We start from the raw sequence: 19,145 nt of genomic DNA on the forward strand, positions 1-19,145 counted from the left end.
TTTCTTAAATTATTTAATAAGGAATTCACTTTCAAATTCTTTGAACTTCTCCTTATCGGTCGAGTTATTTCATAATGCACTCTTTATAAGTGGTAAAAAAGGAAATTTGCTTTCAAATTCTTTAAACCTCTCCTTATCAGTAGATTTATTTCATAACCTACGGACGACCCATAATTTAATCCATATGAATCTGATAAGGATCAAAGAATTATCTCGGAATTTGAAAGCGAATTCTTTATTCTATGAAGGAGTCTTTTATTTTTAGAAATATCTCGACTCAAAACATAAAGGATCAAAGAATTATCTCAGAATTTGAGAGCGAAAGTCATTACCCCTTATTTATCACTGTTCAAATTAGAAATAACTCGAGTCACAATGAAAAGGAGAGACTCAATGTAATATGAGTGAACTCCTTATCAAAGAATTTGAGAAATCCATATTAATTAATTAAGCCACTCAAAGTTTCTTCTCATCAGCTATAACCTTTGCCTTCTATCCTTCTTTTTAGTCTCTTTCCCTGGGTTCCATTGATCGTCCTTATATTGAGGCTTTTTTCTCAAATTCTTTGAGCCTTGATGGAATCTTATAGTTCATTCTTCTTCTATTCAGAGGGTCCAAACTGAATGTGTCTCTCTGCTGCTTCACACCTCTCATTTATTTGAGAGACAAGGGTCCATAGCAGTTGAGAAGAAGTTGATTACGTGGGTTTCAGTAGAGATGCGGGCATCTGCTTAGCTACCTCCCACGAAGTATATCCCTTGTAGCACCACCAGGAAATGCTCACGAGGTGGGTAGGACTCTTGGAAAGAAGATTTAACTTGAACTTGTCTAGCACTCCTCCCTGTTGGGGTGGATTTTATTAGATAAGAGATGGAAAGATAGCCTCCTTTTCCCCTACTGGGTTCCGCACCCTCGACTCTTATTTTACTAGAAATAATGTTCTCACTCATTTCTTGCATTTGATTTCCAAACATTTTTGGCTTAGAATGAATTTAGGTTGAAACTGCCGATCAAGTGGTTTGCCTCACACCCACCCGCAACTTTCTTCATTTTCACTTCTTTTGAAGGCGCTTTAGGCCTTTCCCTTCTCGTGAATAAACTCACTCGACTCAATTACGCCTAGCCTTCTCAGGGTTCGATGCCTCTTCTTCTTGGTGGGAAGTTTTTTGGATTGTTTCCTTGTTCATTGATGACCACTTATCGAATGCATGTGTTACATGTAAATGACAACGAAGTTTTCTATGTAGAAAAAGCGTCAACTCCTTACTCCGCCTTACTACAAAATGAGTGAAAGCCTAGCGTCAATCTCTACTTTTGTTATCTACGAGAAAACTAGTTTTGAGAGTCCATTTTAACTTTCTTCTTTTCTTGCAAAAAACAATCAATGAGCAAGGCTCGACTAAAATGATCAAAGAATTTGAGGTGATAAAAGTTGGAGTTAAGAGGTGTTGAAAAAGGTGGGAGTCAGAAACCCAAAGGGAATAAATAGGCTCAAAAGTTTAAACCTTCTTAAAGGACTGCTCCTTCGTCTAAGTTTCTAGGGAAAAAATAGGCTTCAAAGTCTGCTAGGCGTGAAGTCAATGCCCACATAGTGGGAGAGGAGATAGACTTTTGACTTTTTCTTCAGCTAAAGAAGCACAAAAGGTTTTTTAGTGGTTTTATTGAGAATAAAGTCAAAGACTTTGCAAATTGTTAGATTCAACTACGGAAGCTAAGTAGGAGCAGTCCGATCTTATTCTTCCTGCTCCCTCCAAAGGTGCAAAGAATATTGCATTTTCCGTTAGCTTTCTTCCATTAATTCCACTGATTGTTGTAGGCTACTACGAATTAAAGTTAGACTGCAAGGGCCTTACTTACTGAGATAGATTCCTATTTGAATTACCTTGATTCCAACTTTTGAGATCGAGAGTGCTACCTCTTGATCCCTTTGAGTACTTCCCGTCGACCCATATAAACTGATAGTCTCCCTCTTGAAAGGGAAAGATCCTGCTCAAGTAATAAGAAGAGAAATATTCAAGGGGTTTATCAAGCAATCTTGGCTCATATTCTCTTCCCTCTAATCGACTTTGCGAATAAAAGGATAAGTTCATAAGCTTTAAATAACTCAAGGCCTCCTTCACCATCTAGGGGGGTACGAGCAGTTCAAACTCCATAAATGAATATGCTCAGAATCTTTTCTTCTTTTTATTCCATTTCTGATTGTCGAACTTCTTCTTCTTCTTCCTTATACTGCATCGTGGGATTCTATGGACTGGTCCTACGTAGCTTAATAGACCGAAATCAAAAGATCGTAATATCTAAAGAGAAGTTTCATTCTTATGCCTTCTATGTTCGAGCGCCAAGATAAGGACGCCTTGGATCAACTATCTCCTGAAAGCCTAGGTTAGACGCTGCTATTTTGGATATGCTCGACTTATCTTATTTGACCCTTTTGTCTGCAATAGCTCTTTAAAACAGATTCTTAGAGTTTCGAGATGTTCACTGAAGAAATTCATTCCTTTGAAATTCATGAGAGAGGTGGAGACGTAGTTATATAAGTTAATCAGAGCTAAGCTCGACTTATAGAAGAGAGAGGGGTTATTACCAAGAGAGAAATCATTTACCGGTTCAACTTCTAATTAATGACCTTACTGGATGGAATGATTGAACCTCCGCTTACCACTGCACCCCACGAAACTCGATATTGAGAATAGTCCCTGTCGAGAAAGCTTCTTTGTGGAGATTCATTCTGATTGTTTCGCTACTCTTTTTTTTGCCTCTTTGTCGAGCAATAACCTCTCATAAAGTGAGCCTACCTCTTTACCTAACGAAATCGATTATAGGAGCCATATCTATGAATTTGACGGTCTCTATCCTTGTTGCAGAGGCTTTTCTTTAAGGAGAAATCATGCCTCCTGGCCTGATTGCATTCTTCATTTTTGATGTCATGGACAGAAATCACATTCATTCACATGGAAACCCTGGTCGAGATCATTGAACTGCGTGGTGGGGACTCATTCGTCTACAATAATCAGCCTTCTATAGGGCCAAAACTCATGAAATTGGATTCAACTCTCATACTACATTGAGCCTATCCTATTCAATTATAAGGGGTCCTCAATGAACAAGGTCATATTCATCTGTTCGGAGTCCTTCAATATTCTTGGAACCTTGAATGAAGGAACTCATATTCATTCAACCTTTGTTTTTGCTTCTACATATTCAAACCTCTGGACTGGTCTCATGTCCCGATTCTTCTTTCTACTTCTTCTTGGGGAGGATGAATCCTCATTTTTTCTTACGCTTTTTCGATCTTCGAATTGGCATCGGGCATATTATGAACCAGTAATATGAACTGGTTCTAACTGACCGATGGATCCTATTGTGGCCCTTTCTTCCTTCGTACTATTCTTCTCTGCCTCTTCTCTTGGTAAGGAGTGTGTGAGCGGCGAATATTTTACCGGTGGGTCTTTAGATTGATAGATGAATTCAATGGCCAGAGGATGGTCTCGTGGACTTCGCTTCGTAAACTCTTTCTTCCTAGTCTTAAATTCTTCTAGTTCCATCTTTGACTTAGTGGATCAAACAGGTCTAGAGGACCAGTCTCGCATATTCAAACTTTCACATCCCTCCCGGACTACCTGCTAGCTTAGACCGAAAGACAGCGTGAAGCCGATCGACATCGCTTTCCTCTAAGATATCTGTCGACTCTGCTGAATTCTTGAACGTGATAAACTTGCTAATCTTGTGTATAAACGATTATACATGCAATACAACACAGCGAAACCTAGACCAATCACATACATACATGAAATGTAGTCTAGAAATAACTAATTTCACAAGTAAACCTAATGGAGACACCTTAACCAAAACATAACCATCAAAGGTTTACACAACCGTAACTTTTAGAGCTCACACAAATTGTAGAATATATATATCATACAAAGACATATACATCATAATACAATAAACTTTATGCACAACTCTAACCATGTACTAGCAATGAATATTGGACCTTCAACAGACTAAGGCAGTCTATCAAGCACCAAGAACTCGATCTCTATCTAGAAAGTGGGTAAAACATTTTGGAAAGGTAAGCTATAAAGCATAGTGAGTGACTCAGTTTAAAACTATAAATTTAAAGATAAGAGCATGTGAAAGCTTTACACATATAAATCTGTTTATACAAGTCGTAAATATAAACGTAAAATAGTAAGAATAGCTTTCTCAAATACTCAACATGTATGTCATTGAAATCTAGCAAGACATATCAAGTATATCAAAATATTTTAACTAACATGACAAATCTACGTTGTGTAGGGCACATCCAGTACAACCAACTTTTACAAGCTCTACGATGTAGTGAGGCCCGTCCAGCCCTCACTACAGCATCATTGTTACGGAGTACACTCAACGTCAACAACAGAATCTAATCTGTGTGCACACGGTACCATATAGCCTCAGGCTCAACATCTCAGTCATTTAGTTAACGAAAACATCAGAAAATCATACGAAAACATTAAAACATGCCTGCTATCTTTATCTTTCGTAAAGCTCAAGCTTACTTAGATTGTTTGTGAAAAACTGAAAATCTAAAAACATTACTTGCTTAAAATGATTTGGTTTCAGCTACTTTTCAGAAAGTCGATAATAAAGTGCTCATATGTAAATTTCACCATAAAACTTTTCGCTTGAACTTATGCTTGAAATCATACATAGAAATCATGTACTATTTATAGAAATATAATCATAGATAGCAATTTAGAAATCTGTTTTGTCACTCATTGTCTTGAGCTAGATCTTTGGTCTGTAAGCTCGGTTTAATTCTTGTCGACTTGTCAACAACCAAACTGAGTATTAGAACCCTAAATATTCTGGTCTTCTAAAGATAGATTTAACAAGTCATATTAAAGATGACGCTCACAAAAACAAAGCTTAAGAAATAAAATCCTATTTGAACAACTCCCTGCATTTTCCAGAATTCTAACATAAACTTTAAATGACCATAACTCCCTCAATACTTAACCAAAATGAGTGTTCTTTATGTCAAACTCTTCATCTTGATATTCTCTATAATGTACCTGAAGATAGGTAACCCAAATGGCCAGTCACAAATCTAAGAAACACCATGGAATAAAACCACTCCAAAATCGTACACTCTATAGACCTTCAACTTGTCCCTATAAATTAACACATTTTTAGTCATAATTGGCTCTTAGAATCTTCATAAAAGTTATATGAAATTGAATAAGCTTTCCAAAAATTTCAATTAGAGGTTTTAACTCAACGCAAACACACTGGAAAACTAAAAAAATCAGAGAATATCTGATTTCGCGTGGAAAACACCTTCTCTGCCTTCTCTGTCAAATATCACCCAATTAACAACAAACTTGACTCAAACATCCTTCACCAAAATTGTTCAAAAATGAATTAGATTTCAAGAAATTCAAACCTCACCTCTTAGTTCTTCTTGAAAAGATCAAACCGAATAAAAAACCAGAAGTGTGTAGAGTGGGTTAAAATCTGCAATGATTGAAACTTCCTTTGAGTTTTTTCCTTCTTCATCAACCTTAGAACTAAGAAAACTTCTTCTTCCTCAGGTTCTCTCCAATGCTTCTCTCAAAATAAAACTCTGAAAGTTTGGATAATAAAATGGTGAAGATGTTTGTTTTGGTGGTGGAGGGCAACATTATCGAAAGTGAAAAGAAATAAAGAGTTTTTCTTCCCTATTTTCCTCTTTCTTTCCTTTTATCTTTTATTTTGTTTTGTTTATTTTTAAAACAGATCTTTAATTATATAAAATATTATATAATTAATTTCCATTTTTTTCTTTCTTTTATATTGTATATATGGAAAATATCCAAAGAGAATCTTGGGTTTACATAAACCTAGCAAATGACTGATCCCACTCCACGGTTCTTCCATCAACACCTTCTTATGGGAGGACATCTTTCCCCATATTTTTTTCCCGCAGACTCCGATCTTTCATTTCTGGGAATATAGTTGAGAAGAATTGAAAGTGCAGGAGAAAAGTGAATATGGATAAAAACAAGTCTAGAGAACTGCATAGAACGAGTCTGAAATCCATATGAACCTGTCCGGATTCAAAGAGGTTGAGGAATTTCATTTATGTAGCCCTTTCTAAAGTCCCATACATAGCCGTTCTTGGAGTTTCGTCTTGACCTCTGGGCCCCTTCTTCTAGAAAAGCTCTTTTGGGAAATATGATACACAATTCATAAGTAGGAAATGGAACAAATGGATAAGAAAAATCAGTAAATGTAAGGTTATGGGGGACAACCCCCATCATAAGAAGAGGCTTGTACAGGATTCCCAACCCAAGAGGCTCAAGGCGAGACCTTTGAGTCTTCGTTCCTCTGTGAGACCAGTTTCATCTGTTGAGCTTAGAAGAATGCATGATCTGGCTTTTGGATGTGATGGCCTACCCCTTTCATGAGACAAGAGGAAGAGGGCGGGAGTTGGAGTTCTTCTTTCTGTCTTTTCTTTCTTTTCTGTGTCGGAAAGCTAGCTAATAAAAGATTCTCAATTCACTATTCAAATAGAATTAACTACTATAGGAATATGGGGGAATACAAAGAGTCCATCTACTCTTTCATGAGATTATATTGCCTAACTTCTTTGAAGGAGAAATCTTGGGTGTCCCAATAAGATAGTTTTTTTGATTGAAGCAAAAAGTGTCCATAAATTCACCCTTTAGACAAGAACTGGAGGCAAGAAAAAAAAGTACTCAAATTCGGAATCATATATGGGAAATATGAGTGAGTATCAGACCCAAGAAAGAAATTTCGTTATGAACTCCTAGGAGTGAAAGCCTATATCTATTCTTGCCACCGTCAGTATTCCTCCTATTCCACAGAGAATGCTACCTCTGATTCATTACGACGAGTGCCACCACCAGGCCGCATAAATGGAGTTTTTCCTATCTCCTCAACTGCGTAATGGGCTCGCGAGTAAAACTTCTTTCGAGATCGGGGTCCTATGACCATTGACGATAACACAACTATCTATTTAGTAAACCTCAGTCATCGATGTGGCTGACTTCAAAGATCAGCGATCTGACATGTGTTGATATCTGAGGAAAAAGATCGGTCTTTAGAAATAGAAAGAAATGGAGGTAAATGAGAGAAGGACACGCCGAAAACACTTTTCTCACACTCATCACTTTAAATCCTACTAATTATCATATTCCTCATTCAAGGGTTCCCATTCGTAATGCCCTATGAGGGGTCGCGTCCTCAGCCTAAGGATCTCATTCTCTTCTGTTTGCCTCTATGCTTTGGGTTATCTCTTCTCTTGCAAGCTTCCACTATTGAGAATACCTCCTCTCGTTCCCCCTATCTTTATGAGATCTCACCTTCTACAACTCAGTTTCCTTTCTTGTCACCTCGCATTTGGCTTGGTATGCTCGATCAACTAAAGTAAAAACAAAGGTCTATTTAACAGTTTTTTTTAATACTCCTAGTGTCAATAATTAGCTAGAAGACTAAAAAGGAGGGGAGGCTCTGTAAGAGTTAAGAAAGCAGCTTGACTTACAAAAGAAACACAAAAAATTTTCAGGTTAGGACCAAAGAATTTGCGAAGGACTTGTTTATATCCATATTAGTTTCCTTTTAGTGGTTCTTGAGATCTTTGGAGGCCTCATAGTGGTGTTTTTTCTTCTAGAGAAGGAGAAGTTATTTCATTCAATAGGTGAATCAAGCTAAGCCATTGACGTATCGTACCCTTTCTGTGTGACCTATTATGAGGTTTCTGCTCAGTAGACGGATGAGGTGGGAGATATTTGCTTGGCGCACTTCCTTCCTTACTAAAGAAAGATGAGAAAATGGACTCTTTTTCGGAATTCTGAAAGTTGAAATCTTTTAACAAAGGTTCAATTAAATTAAACTAGAGAGGACCAAAGAATTTGCATTAAAGGCCACACTATGCAGTCTTAGGATCTCATTCATTCAAGAATCATGCTTTGTAGGATTTGAACCTACGACATCAGGTTTTGGTGTCGCACATTTTATCAAACTGAACTAAGAGCGCTTTCAAATAAGGATAAGAAGGGCAAAGACCATCGTCAAAATTGAGATATTCGGGGGCATCCTAGGCGCCCCAACCCCACCCTGAAACTGTGCATCTGATTCCAGAAACCCATGCCAAATCTTCAATCTTTCTTTTTTTCCTCTCGAGTACAGTAATAGAGAACTCTTTTCTATCTGTATTGGGTCTCATTCTTTTGATGACCCATCTTGTGTTGAAGGGATATCTATATGATCGATTGATTGTGTAAAGCTCATGGTAGCAAGAGAAAGTAGAAGGAAAGTGCTTCTTCCGTGAGGAAGGAACCAATCCTTTCTCTCTGTGGATGAGGGCTGCCCTTAGTACGTGGGATCTGATGAATGAAAAAGCCCTCGTCTACTGATAGAGATTAAACGAGCAGGGTGGAAGAAAGACCAAAATTTTACCCTAATTACAACTAATTAACAAAAAAAATCCTAAACTGAAATAAGTTAAAAAAAGGGGTTTTAAGAAAAATTTACTTTCGAAGCTTCGATTGATACTTGAACCACCACTAGGGTTGACCTTCTATGTCCATGACTTAGAACCGAGTTGTAAGACCCGTTGGATGAAAGAAACCGGGAGAGAGAAAAATAAGATGGAAAAAAGGTTGAGTTTTAAAATTTGATTTTTAATAAAACCAAACAGAACATTAGTGGGCTTAATATCTTCATAGCTTTCTAACACCTAGCCCACTATAGTCAGTGGATTTATCTAACAAAATATTGGATTTTCCCACTAACTTTGGTCAAAGGGTAAAATTGTCATTTGGTCAAAGTCAAACTTTGACTTTTCAAACAAAAAGTCAACATTTTGACTTTTTACAATTTTATTTATGTTGACTAATTTTGACCTTCCGAGCATGAATCCACATTTATTTTCTCAAGATTCAGATCACATTTAAATATATTGCCTATCAAAGTTTTACTTTTCAAAAGTCAAAAGTCAACATTTTGACTTTTTACAACTTTGACTATTTCCATATTTTTCGAGCTTCCGAGTATGAATCACATTCATATCTTCAATATTTAAATCCTATTTAAGCATAAAGCTCTATTAGTAATTTAACACCGACGACTATATCACATATACTTGTCGGTTTTTTCTCCTCTCCTGTTTCAAACAATTTGACTCATTCCATCATACTGTTTTAAGTTTATTCCATATGAGCTAGCAGGGGAACCTAATGGACCTATAGATCATGTGCTTCAATCATCCGAGATTAATAGGCTAAACTCTTTTATACCGAGCTAATCAAGATTCGTTAAGAAATAGGTCATTCCATTAAAGTCTCGTAGTTGCACTCCCCTCACTATAGATATATTTGTGTCCATTTGATACAACCATGATCAGTTAGTTAATCCTTCACAGGTTTTTCGTAAGCTTGGCTGGGTCGAAAAGTACCGTTTTACCCTCAAGATTACATCTTTCTCCTTAAGTCCCACTGATCCACTATTGAACAATCGATTTTAAGGTACAACCTATAAATCGAATACCTTTCGGGCCAATGAGAGGGTGAGGCCCCATTGTTCAAGATTTGAATTCAATCCTTAAGGGAACAACCTATCTACTAACCCTAAAGCGGTTAGGAGTGAATTCCATCTTGCACCCTGTTTTTCCAATTATCCACTCGATCTTACCTCTAAAATGAGAGGCTTATTGGGTCAACGCTAATGAGTTGCCCTCACCTATGCAAATCTAAGGATAACCTCGTGTGAACAGGAGTTCACAGTTAGCTCAGGATTAAGATTAAGTTACCTAGGTAATCAATAATCGAGATAGTCAGTTTTAAACAGTAAACGACGTTATAACGTAAAAGTGACTATTTCATGGTTCTGTCTTATGTAAACCTTTTACATAGAATGCCCCCACTTTCATGTCTCTACATGAACGATTTAGGATTGTATCATTTATATTAACTACAAAGCGGGCCGCATCCATAGTATCTCTGAATAACGCGTCCAACCTTTATTTATATACTATAGACTATTTAGGTTATTTACTCGAACTTAATCCATATTTATGTCTCTACATAAAGTTCAAGTTTACTCAAAATAACCTTGGACTCTTAGTATATTGGATTTAAGATTAGAGTATTCAATTTCTTAATAACGACTTTATTGAATAGAAAATGATTACAAATTACGAGTTTTAGGACATAAATTCCAATAGTCTACATCCTCGCCTGGAATTTCCCATACAAATCCTTTTTGAAAGAATTGAGATGCACCCTCTTGTCTCTTACCTGTGGTCGAGCTACAGACTTTGGAGGACTCCTATAGGCTTTCTCTTTTCATTATGGATTCGCCTATCCATAGGCTTTTGTATTTATTTGAGGTTTAGGAGTTAGAACCCTTTTCTTCCTCTCCTTTAGCATTGTGCCTTTGCCTTTTCTCTTCAATATCTCAACTGATTCTTTGCTCTTTCTGGTCTCACCTCCTCTATTTTCATTGCTTTTCCCTTTTTACTGGGGAGCTGTTGATAACCCTACTGAATGATAGCTTCCTCTTCTCTTTCTTCGTTAAAATACCTTGATTTCTCATAATCTTCTACTTAAAGAGAATAATAGCTTGACTTAAGATCTCATACGAACTGCACCCATGAAAGAAAAACTGCGGATTCTTGATCCCTAAACTGATCTAGCTTTTTCAACTTCACTTGTATGAATTCAATGCTAGCATTTCTCATAAGAGAAAATATTCAGATAGTTCTATGATAGTCCTACTGTTCTACACACCCTAATGGGACTTCCTTGACTACCTCTCTCTCTCCTTTTGAAACTAATTAGAATAGTAATGAAACCAAGTCAATAGCAAGCTATGAAAGTTCTTTTGCTCTGATTCTCATTCCAATTTCTGTCTTGGCTACTCTTACTCTACTGTATCCAGCCCTTCCTTAAAAGTCAAGATTCTTTACCCCTCAGACTCAAGAGACAATTCCGATTCAACCTTTCATGCCCTAGTTTCTACTAATTGTTGTATGGCATAAACAAAAAGGAAGGAAATAGAAATTCATTCCTCCTGACCTTCTTCTCTCCGCGAGTCCGTCCCTTTATTCTATGTGGTTTTGCTTTTCTACTTTCAGAAGTTGAGCTCATGCCTACTTATTTGGAACTCATTGATAGCGGTTGCATTTCCGAGCTAGAACTTCAACTTTGAACGCGATAGATAAATTGGTGAATGAAAGCAGGCTTTCTTTCAAGCCTCTGGATGGAAGTTTGAAAAAGAATTTTTGAGTCACTTTTCTGAAAGTTATATTATCTCAAATGCTTCATTCATGCCAACCGACTAAAGTGAAAGATTGGACTTTTATCCTCGTGGGTGCATATGAGGATTGCTTTGGCTAAGACCTCACCCAGACTTTACCATCACTCCAACAAACTCACCATTCCCATTAGGCGGTATGACATGGTCTAAGCTAAGTCGGGAACATCACTCGCCTAGAGGTTTAGGCTCTTTAACCATAGGCTTTCTTGGAATTCAATCTTTCGGGAGTCTTTCTTTCAACTCCTTACGAAGCCTTGTTTTGGTTCTTTCTTGTTTTCTTTCTCTTTCTTCAATCATTCTTTCAGCTCTTTTGCTTGTCCTTGCTTTCCTTGATAGCTGCTAGCCTTAAATCAAAGGTAATTCAGTTGAAAGGAACTCGACCTACAGAAGAGTTATAGAAGTTGAGATCAGAAGCTCGCCAGAGGATGACCCTAAATTATCATGAATATCAGGAATTCACTGGATGAAGGTGTGATAAGAGCCAGACGTGAAGAACTACTCTGTCTAAGTTAGTGCATGGTGGACATTTCTCAGTCCGTTTGGAAGCTACTGCAGGAGTTCCAAAGATTGACCAATACTGAGAAGATCTTCAGAGATGCCCATTGCACCTCAGAATCTTTTTTTATTTTATTCAAGGCCCATCCCTTCTACATCGGGCCCACGGAGCGGTATACCACTGGGAGCAGGGGATAATAAGTGGAATTCGCCCATTCAAGGAAGAAGAGGGAATCAAGTGAGGATCTCTTCTCGCTGCATTCTCATAGCTCTTGGTCTTCCCACCTTGGTTACTGGCTATTCATTTTTGATTGAAGAAGTAGGATCACGTACAGATTGAACTCGACTCTCAGATAGAGGCGTCTTGTTTAAATTCCCCATTTAATAAGAGAGAACTTCTCCTTCCCCATAAAGGGAAAATGTCTTGATTTTAGGCTTTTCTTCTATTAGTAGTAGTAATGAGATTTTTCGAGGATTCCTTTCTTAAATTCTTTGAGCCTTGTTCTCTCTGAAACTCATCGAGAGAGCATAAGAACCTAAACTCTAGCCCACACACCCAACTATTATAATGAGCTCCTTCGCCGGGGGGCCTTTACTAAAGCATTTTCTCTCCTACTAGTGCCAAGGCCAAGCCCTTTTAAAGTAGACAATGAAAGGTGTACTAGATATTGTATTTGATGTATGAAGCTCTACGAGTCAAGGATAGGTTTTCATATCTAAACTGGAAAGTCAGATTGTGAGCGCTAAACCTAGCCTAACTGAGTGGGGAAAAGAAAGATGGAGTTTAAGTAGTCAAGAGGATGCTCAACTTGATCTTGCCAGAAAATTAGTCTCATGTAGAGAGAAGTCCACCATAGTCATAAAATCTTAAGCAATAAGATAAAAGATTGAAATGATCGATCAGCTGAGAAAAGTAGGAGGCTTACAAAGAATTGGAGTAAAGAGAGCATTTTTTCTTTTTATCAAGACTATCACAAAGATGGCTATTGGAGCGAAAGTCTTCAGGATTCAATAAAAGGAAGAAAGTGGAGGTTATGAAATAACTCGATTGAAAGGAGAGAGGCGAAGCGAATTCCTTATTCTTAGAATGAGTCCTTTATTTTTCGAAATAACTCGACTGTAAGGATCAAAGAATTATCGAAGAATTTGAGAGCGAAACTTCTTCATTATAGCCCTTATATTTAGAAATAACTCGACTCCAAATGATAAGGCGGAGTTATGAGTTGAAAGCGAAGTCCTTATCCCTTATTCTGTGAAAGAGCCCTTTATTTTTTTGAAATAACTCGACTAAAAAAGATAAGAAGAGGGAGGACTCCTCGTTTTCTCTTGGTTAACCGTATTTTGAAATATGGGAAAAAATCATTGGCTTATCAAATTCTCTATCGAGCCATGAAAAGGATTCAACAAAAGACAGAATGAAATCCACTATCTGTTTTATGTCAAGCAATACATGGAGTAACTCTCGATATAGCAGTAAAGGCAAGACATGTAGGCAGGCGAATCAACGCATAAAGTTTCCATTGAAATAGGATCCGCACAAGGAAAATCACTTGCCATTCGTTGGTTATTAGAGGCATCCTCAAAGGAGAGGAATTAATGGAAAGCCTATTCGGAGCCGTGCTCATTCGTCATGAAATTCTATACGAATCTGTCCTCCAGTCTTAATTCTCCTAACGGAGGGGTCTTGAAAATACTATGAGAAATAGAAAGATAAAGAGAAAGCCTAGGAATCAACTTCAAGAGGTTAATATTTTGATAAACAAGGACTGAGGACCGCTCTAAAGGAGTCTGAAATCCATATGAACCTGTCCTTCGGTCTTAATACTCCTAAATACGATTAGTGGAATTCATGAGTCCTCCAGACCATCTGGACCCTTTATAAATTGAGGCCTCTATGGGTTTTCTTATAATTTGGATATGCTATTTTGGGGTCAATCTATTAGGGATACGGTTACATAGTTATGGTTCATTTACATTAAAATCTAATTTCATTCAAGAAAGAGCCTGACAAACATGAGGGTATAGATAAGAAAACTGTGTGTAAGACATCGAGAATCCTTTTCATCACTACATTACTTGATTCAAAATGGTTCTCACAAAAGCCAAATGTATGAGGAAGTCCAATTCATTTTTCGATTTCACTTAAGAAAATGACTGATTTTTTTATTGTGCAATTCATTAAGATAAACCAGACATATTCTATCATAACTTGTTCTCGCCAAGAAAAAAAAGCATAGAGCCAAGAAATCCATGAGAGATTCTTTGTCAAATAGTTTAGTCCTTTATCACTTAAAGAACCAATTCCTATAATTATGTATGAAATGAAAATCTAACGATAGGAGGAAGAAGCTAATATGGAAGGTATAGAAGGAGTTGAAATCCATACTCATATTCAAATTTGGACCTCTCATCTCCTTTTAGTCGATCCCTTTATTCGCAAATTCTTTGCACCTCGACTAAATTAAACTAGTGAGGACTAGCTTAATTAGTCTGAAGGACTGATTTATATCTATATTAACTAAAAGGTGAAGAAGAAAATGCAAGCTTTCCTGAATTAGAGATTGAGATGCCCACGTAGCAGTGATGGGCCTTCCATCATTTGAAGATTCCACCGGTTTGAAGGACTAATTTATGGAACTAAAGTTCGTCTTGAGTATATTATATAATGAATCTAACCGTTTTGCAGGTTAGGATTAACTCTTGATCACTAGGCTTGATAGCCGTAGTCTTCTCTCACGAATTCTCTATAATGGTCAACGCGATCCTATTCGTCGATTAGTTGCCCTACTTATTTTCTTCATGGATTCCTGCACTTAGAGGTTGTAACGACTTGGGGAACATACAGCAGGAATGAGTAAATTAATGCTCGTTGGCTTTAATGAGTTGGAGCAAAGAGGAAGATAATTAGAGGCAATTTCTTGCAAACCACGTTAGAAAAAGAAAATGAAAGAAGCCCACGGAGCGTTAAGTAATCCAAATTTCGAATCTTTATTCTAATGCCATATCCAAAGGGGAAGAATATAGGTGGAAAAACTGATATTTGACCTTTTTTCTGTAGTTCAGGGAAAAGAAGGGAAAAGAGTCCTTTATTTCGTCTAAAGGCTCTGCAATTAAACTCAAGGAAAGATCTGAAGAGCCGATAGGCGAAGAGTATGACGAGGGGATTAATAAGCAATGTAAAATATCTATTTATAGGTGAGAGAAGAACCTTAGTTCTTAAGAGAGGGGGATTGATTTGCATGATCATATGATGATAACTCTTCGTCGACCCTAATTCTTCTAATGGTGGATGGTCAGAGGATCAGAGGGCAAACATGAAACGAAAGAATTTCTCATATGAGACTGATTGAGAAAGGATAAGTTGAACTGCATGAAGATGGGAGCTTAGTAGGCAACACCTGAAGGAAATGAAATGCCCCTATATTTGTTGCATAGAGGGCAACTAACTGATTGTTTGTTCTCTGGTCCATGTTTGGATCTAGATCTGGACATCACCGATTGACGAAGCTCAACTACATTTTGAGGAAGTAGCTACAGAAAAGGGGGACCACCCTCTAAGCCTAAGCGAAGAAAGGTTTTCATTCATGATGAGAATCGACCCGAGCACACGGAGCGGGCATCAGATCGAGGAATCCTTGATTCTCATTTTCAGTAGTAAGAGTACTGCGTACAAGATAAGAATGGGGATCACCACCTCGTATAGATCAGTCGTGCTATACTCTCTCAATGTTGCAAATAGAAAAGAGTGATGGAAACCCACGGGGCAGGGAAGGAAGAACTAACCAACAAAAGTACAGTAAAAAAAAACTCAAACTCCAAAAATATTAGTTACGAGTACTTTGATCTAGTTTATTGTTCTATTTTCTTGTTCTAGTTTGGAGCGGGAGAGAGGGAGGGTGCCTATTACGATGGTTTAGCGGCCTTTAAATGTCCTTTATAGCCACTGTCATAGAATTAGGAAGATTGGAAATGAGATCTAAACAGAAGCTTGGGAAAGAAAGGTCAACCACCTTTCCCACGGAGCGGTTTCATCCTAGATTATTGAACACTTTGTTAAAGGACAAGTAGTCTCTTTTATTGAATGATTTTTCTGGTAGGGAATCTGTTGCATAATAATCTGCTTTAATGACTTCGTCCTTAGTGCTTTTGCTTTCCCACAATAGTGATTTAGCCTGGATTATGGAGGTAAGTGGGTTTAAGGAAGCCCTCACTAATAGTAGTCTTGTCTGTTTGATGCTACAAAGGCTAACTACTGGAAAATAGACCTTTACCTATGCGGGGATAACTTAGTGTGGTTTGAAAGCCGTGGATAGGAAAGAGGGGCTCAATCAAGATGAACAGGTTCTTGGGTGGAATCTCGTTCCCTGTGTAGAAGTATACAACTCAGCTCTTCTGACTTTAAACTTATTGGCTCACCTCTGGGATATTCGTTAAGTACTACCTTTTTGACATCTTCTTCGTCGCATAGTCTTTTGAATACATTGAAGGAGAAAATCAATGTCCTATGATTGAGACTAATGTGAAAGAACCTTGACTTCACTTTGCCTATCGACGAAACAAAAATAGGGTTTGCTTGACTATTATACCTAGAGAGAGAAAGACCTAATGCTCATCAGGTCTTCAACCTTGATAAGAAAGAGGTTATAGATAGGTCTTCAATAGTTGCAAACAGTAACCTAATAAGTCCTTGTATATATAGGGTGGGCCTAGGACATAATGGAAGTCAGCGTGTCTTTAGAGGTGAGCCGGTAGGTGAACACGCAAAGAAGGTAAAGAGGAAAAAGAAAAGTAGTTTGTTCTGCTATACCAAGGGGCTTTAGACTTGACTTCTCTGCTTGGCTCCTAAAGAAACGGTGCTTTCAGAAGAGATCCATATCTCTAACTTTGAGAAGGGATAGCTAGAAGGTTACAAGGAAAAAGTCTTGCTACGAGCTGGATGCCTTGGTTAAAATCTTACCTGAATCTTAAATTCTTTGAGCCTTTCAAAATGCTTTGAACCTTTTTTGTCTCAAATTCAGTTAGTGTCTCAATAGCGAGAAAATCATAGCCATGGCACGGAAACAAAAGCAAAAGCCATTTTAATCTCTTGTTGCAGTATGAACTGCTGTCCTTCTCTTCTATCGGTTGCCCTTCATTTAAGTTTTTTCTATGTTCTAGGTGATCAAAGTAATGTTAACCATATTTATAGAAGCCACCCTCAAGTGATTAGGGGAGCCACTCAATCAAACTGCTAGGGATCTCTTTCTGCTTAAGACTTTTAGACAAGAAGCTAGAATTAAAAGTCTCATTCTTGGTTGGAACTCTTATTCGATTTATTGTACTTACAGAATCCGTTTCGCAGTATGGGGTTTATATACAAGAAAGTCAGTATGGCATTTTGACAAGGTTAGAATATGCTTTTCCATCTCACATATAGATCATATACTTTTGGTAGGATGGGTGGTTCATTAAGTCAGAACAATACTATCAAGTTGATCTTATCAAATGTTCTCTTTTTTATTTGAAATAAAGAAGATATGAACAAATAAAGAAAGAGAGTAGCATTAAAAGGCATAGTTTAGACCCTTTGTTCCATTAAAAGGAAAACTTTCTTTCCAATTAGATTGAGTAGTGACTCACCCATTTGTCTTCATTCTTTCACTTTATTCAAACAATATCTCTATCTTATGGAGCTTGCCCCAGCCTCGATTTCAGTTGGCAAGCACTACTATGACCTCTCCTACTTAGCAGCCCATCCTCTGGCTGCAACCATATTCTAGGATTGGTCATACGGTTCTTGGTGCAACTATTGGTTTCCCTATTTGGATCAAGGTCATGGCAACCATAACTTAGACCATTTGGCCCTACTATTAAGTAGAAGCCAATGATGCATTTCTTGATCTCAACCATAGAGAAAAGAATTAGCTTTGGTTCAAAGCTTGAATTTTAGTCACTCTAGGTGAGAGAAGTTCGCCTAAGTTGGAAAGATAGATAAAGTTTAGCCTCTTGATTGACTAACAAACTGAAAGAAGCCAGTAGTAAAGGAAATGGCAGTAGTGCTTTATATAAGATAACTGCTTTTAGGACTATCGTCCCCTAGTTTGTGATGAAAAGGGGCTAAATATCTCGTCCTAACTTCAATAGTGAAGGGATATCGACGTCAAGCGTTCGTTGAATCTCCCTTTCCCAATTACCATAATTTATTCGTTTAGGCCTTTGTTTTATATGTTTTTCCTGGCATCTGAGAAATATTCATATGCCTCTTTGGGATCATTCTTTCAAGCAACAATTCTGGTAGAAAAAAGGGAAAGCGAGTAGAATCAGACTTTGAGGCTAGCTCCTTGTGGACTGAGAGAGCGAGCTTTAAAGGATTTGTTACCTTCTAGAAAGATAAGGATCAAGTCTTAATAGTGATGGAAAGTATACGAACGCAGTGGAAATAAGATCAGATTTTACCCTAATTGCAACTAAACCTGATTTAGTGATTAACATGCACACTAAACACACTCCTAATTACATTAAATTAGGGTTAAAAGAAATACTTACCTTTGTAGCTTCTTGAAGCTCCAAATCTTCTCCCGAACTCAAATCAAACCACCACTAGGATTGACCCGCTATTCTTTAGATTTGAAATCGGGTTGTGGGACCCGTTCAAAGTAGGAAATTTGAGAAAGAGATTGATGACAAATGAATGGAAATAGAAGAAGGAAAATTAGGGTTTGAGATTTGGGAGAAAGGTTTATTTGTAATTAAAAATTACAAATTGGCAAAAATTCTCTTCCATTTGAAAATTGCCCCTTAAATAGACAAATTAGTAATTAGACCACCAAAGCCCAACACCTCACAATCTACTATCCATTAATGGATTGATTCACCATTCCATTTTCTCTTAGTGGGCTTAGTGTCATCACCATAAGCTTCCACATAGCCCACTAAGAGTTAGTGGAATTATCATGTTGGATTTTCCCACTATCTTTGATCAAGGGTCAAAATGGTCATTTGACCATTCTACTCAAAGTCAAACTTTCACTTTTTAAGTCAAAAGTCAACATTTTGACCTTTTACAATTTTATCCATCTTGACTAATTTCGACCTCCCGAGCATGAATCCACATTCATTTGTTTGAAATTCAAATCACATTTGAATATAAAGCTGGTCAAAGTTTGACTTTTCACAACTTTGACTATTTCCATCAATTTCGAGCTTCCAAATATGAATTCATATTCATATTTTTAAAATTTAAATCACATATAAACATAAAGCCCTATAACTGACGACTATATCACATATATTTATCGGTTTCTCTCTCCCTACAGAATTTGAACGATTCAAATTATTCCAAGATCGTGGGCTCCAATGATTAG

The sequence above is a fragment of the Cucumis melo genome, chromosome 9, assembly GCF_025177605.1.
Source record: "Cucumis melo cultivar AY chromosome 9, USDA_Cmelo_AY_1.0, whole genome shotgun sequence".
In the NCBI taxonomy this organism is placed as follows: Eukaryota; Viridiplantae; Streptophyta; class Magnoliopsida; order Cucurbitales; family Cucurbitaceae; genus Cucumis; species Cucumis melo.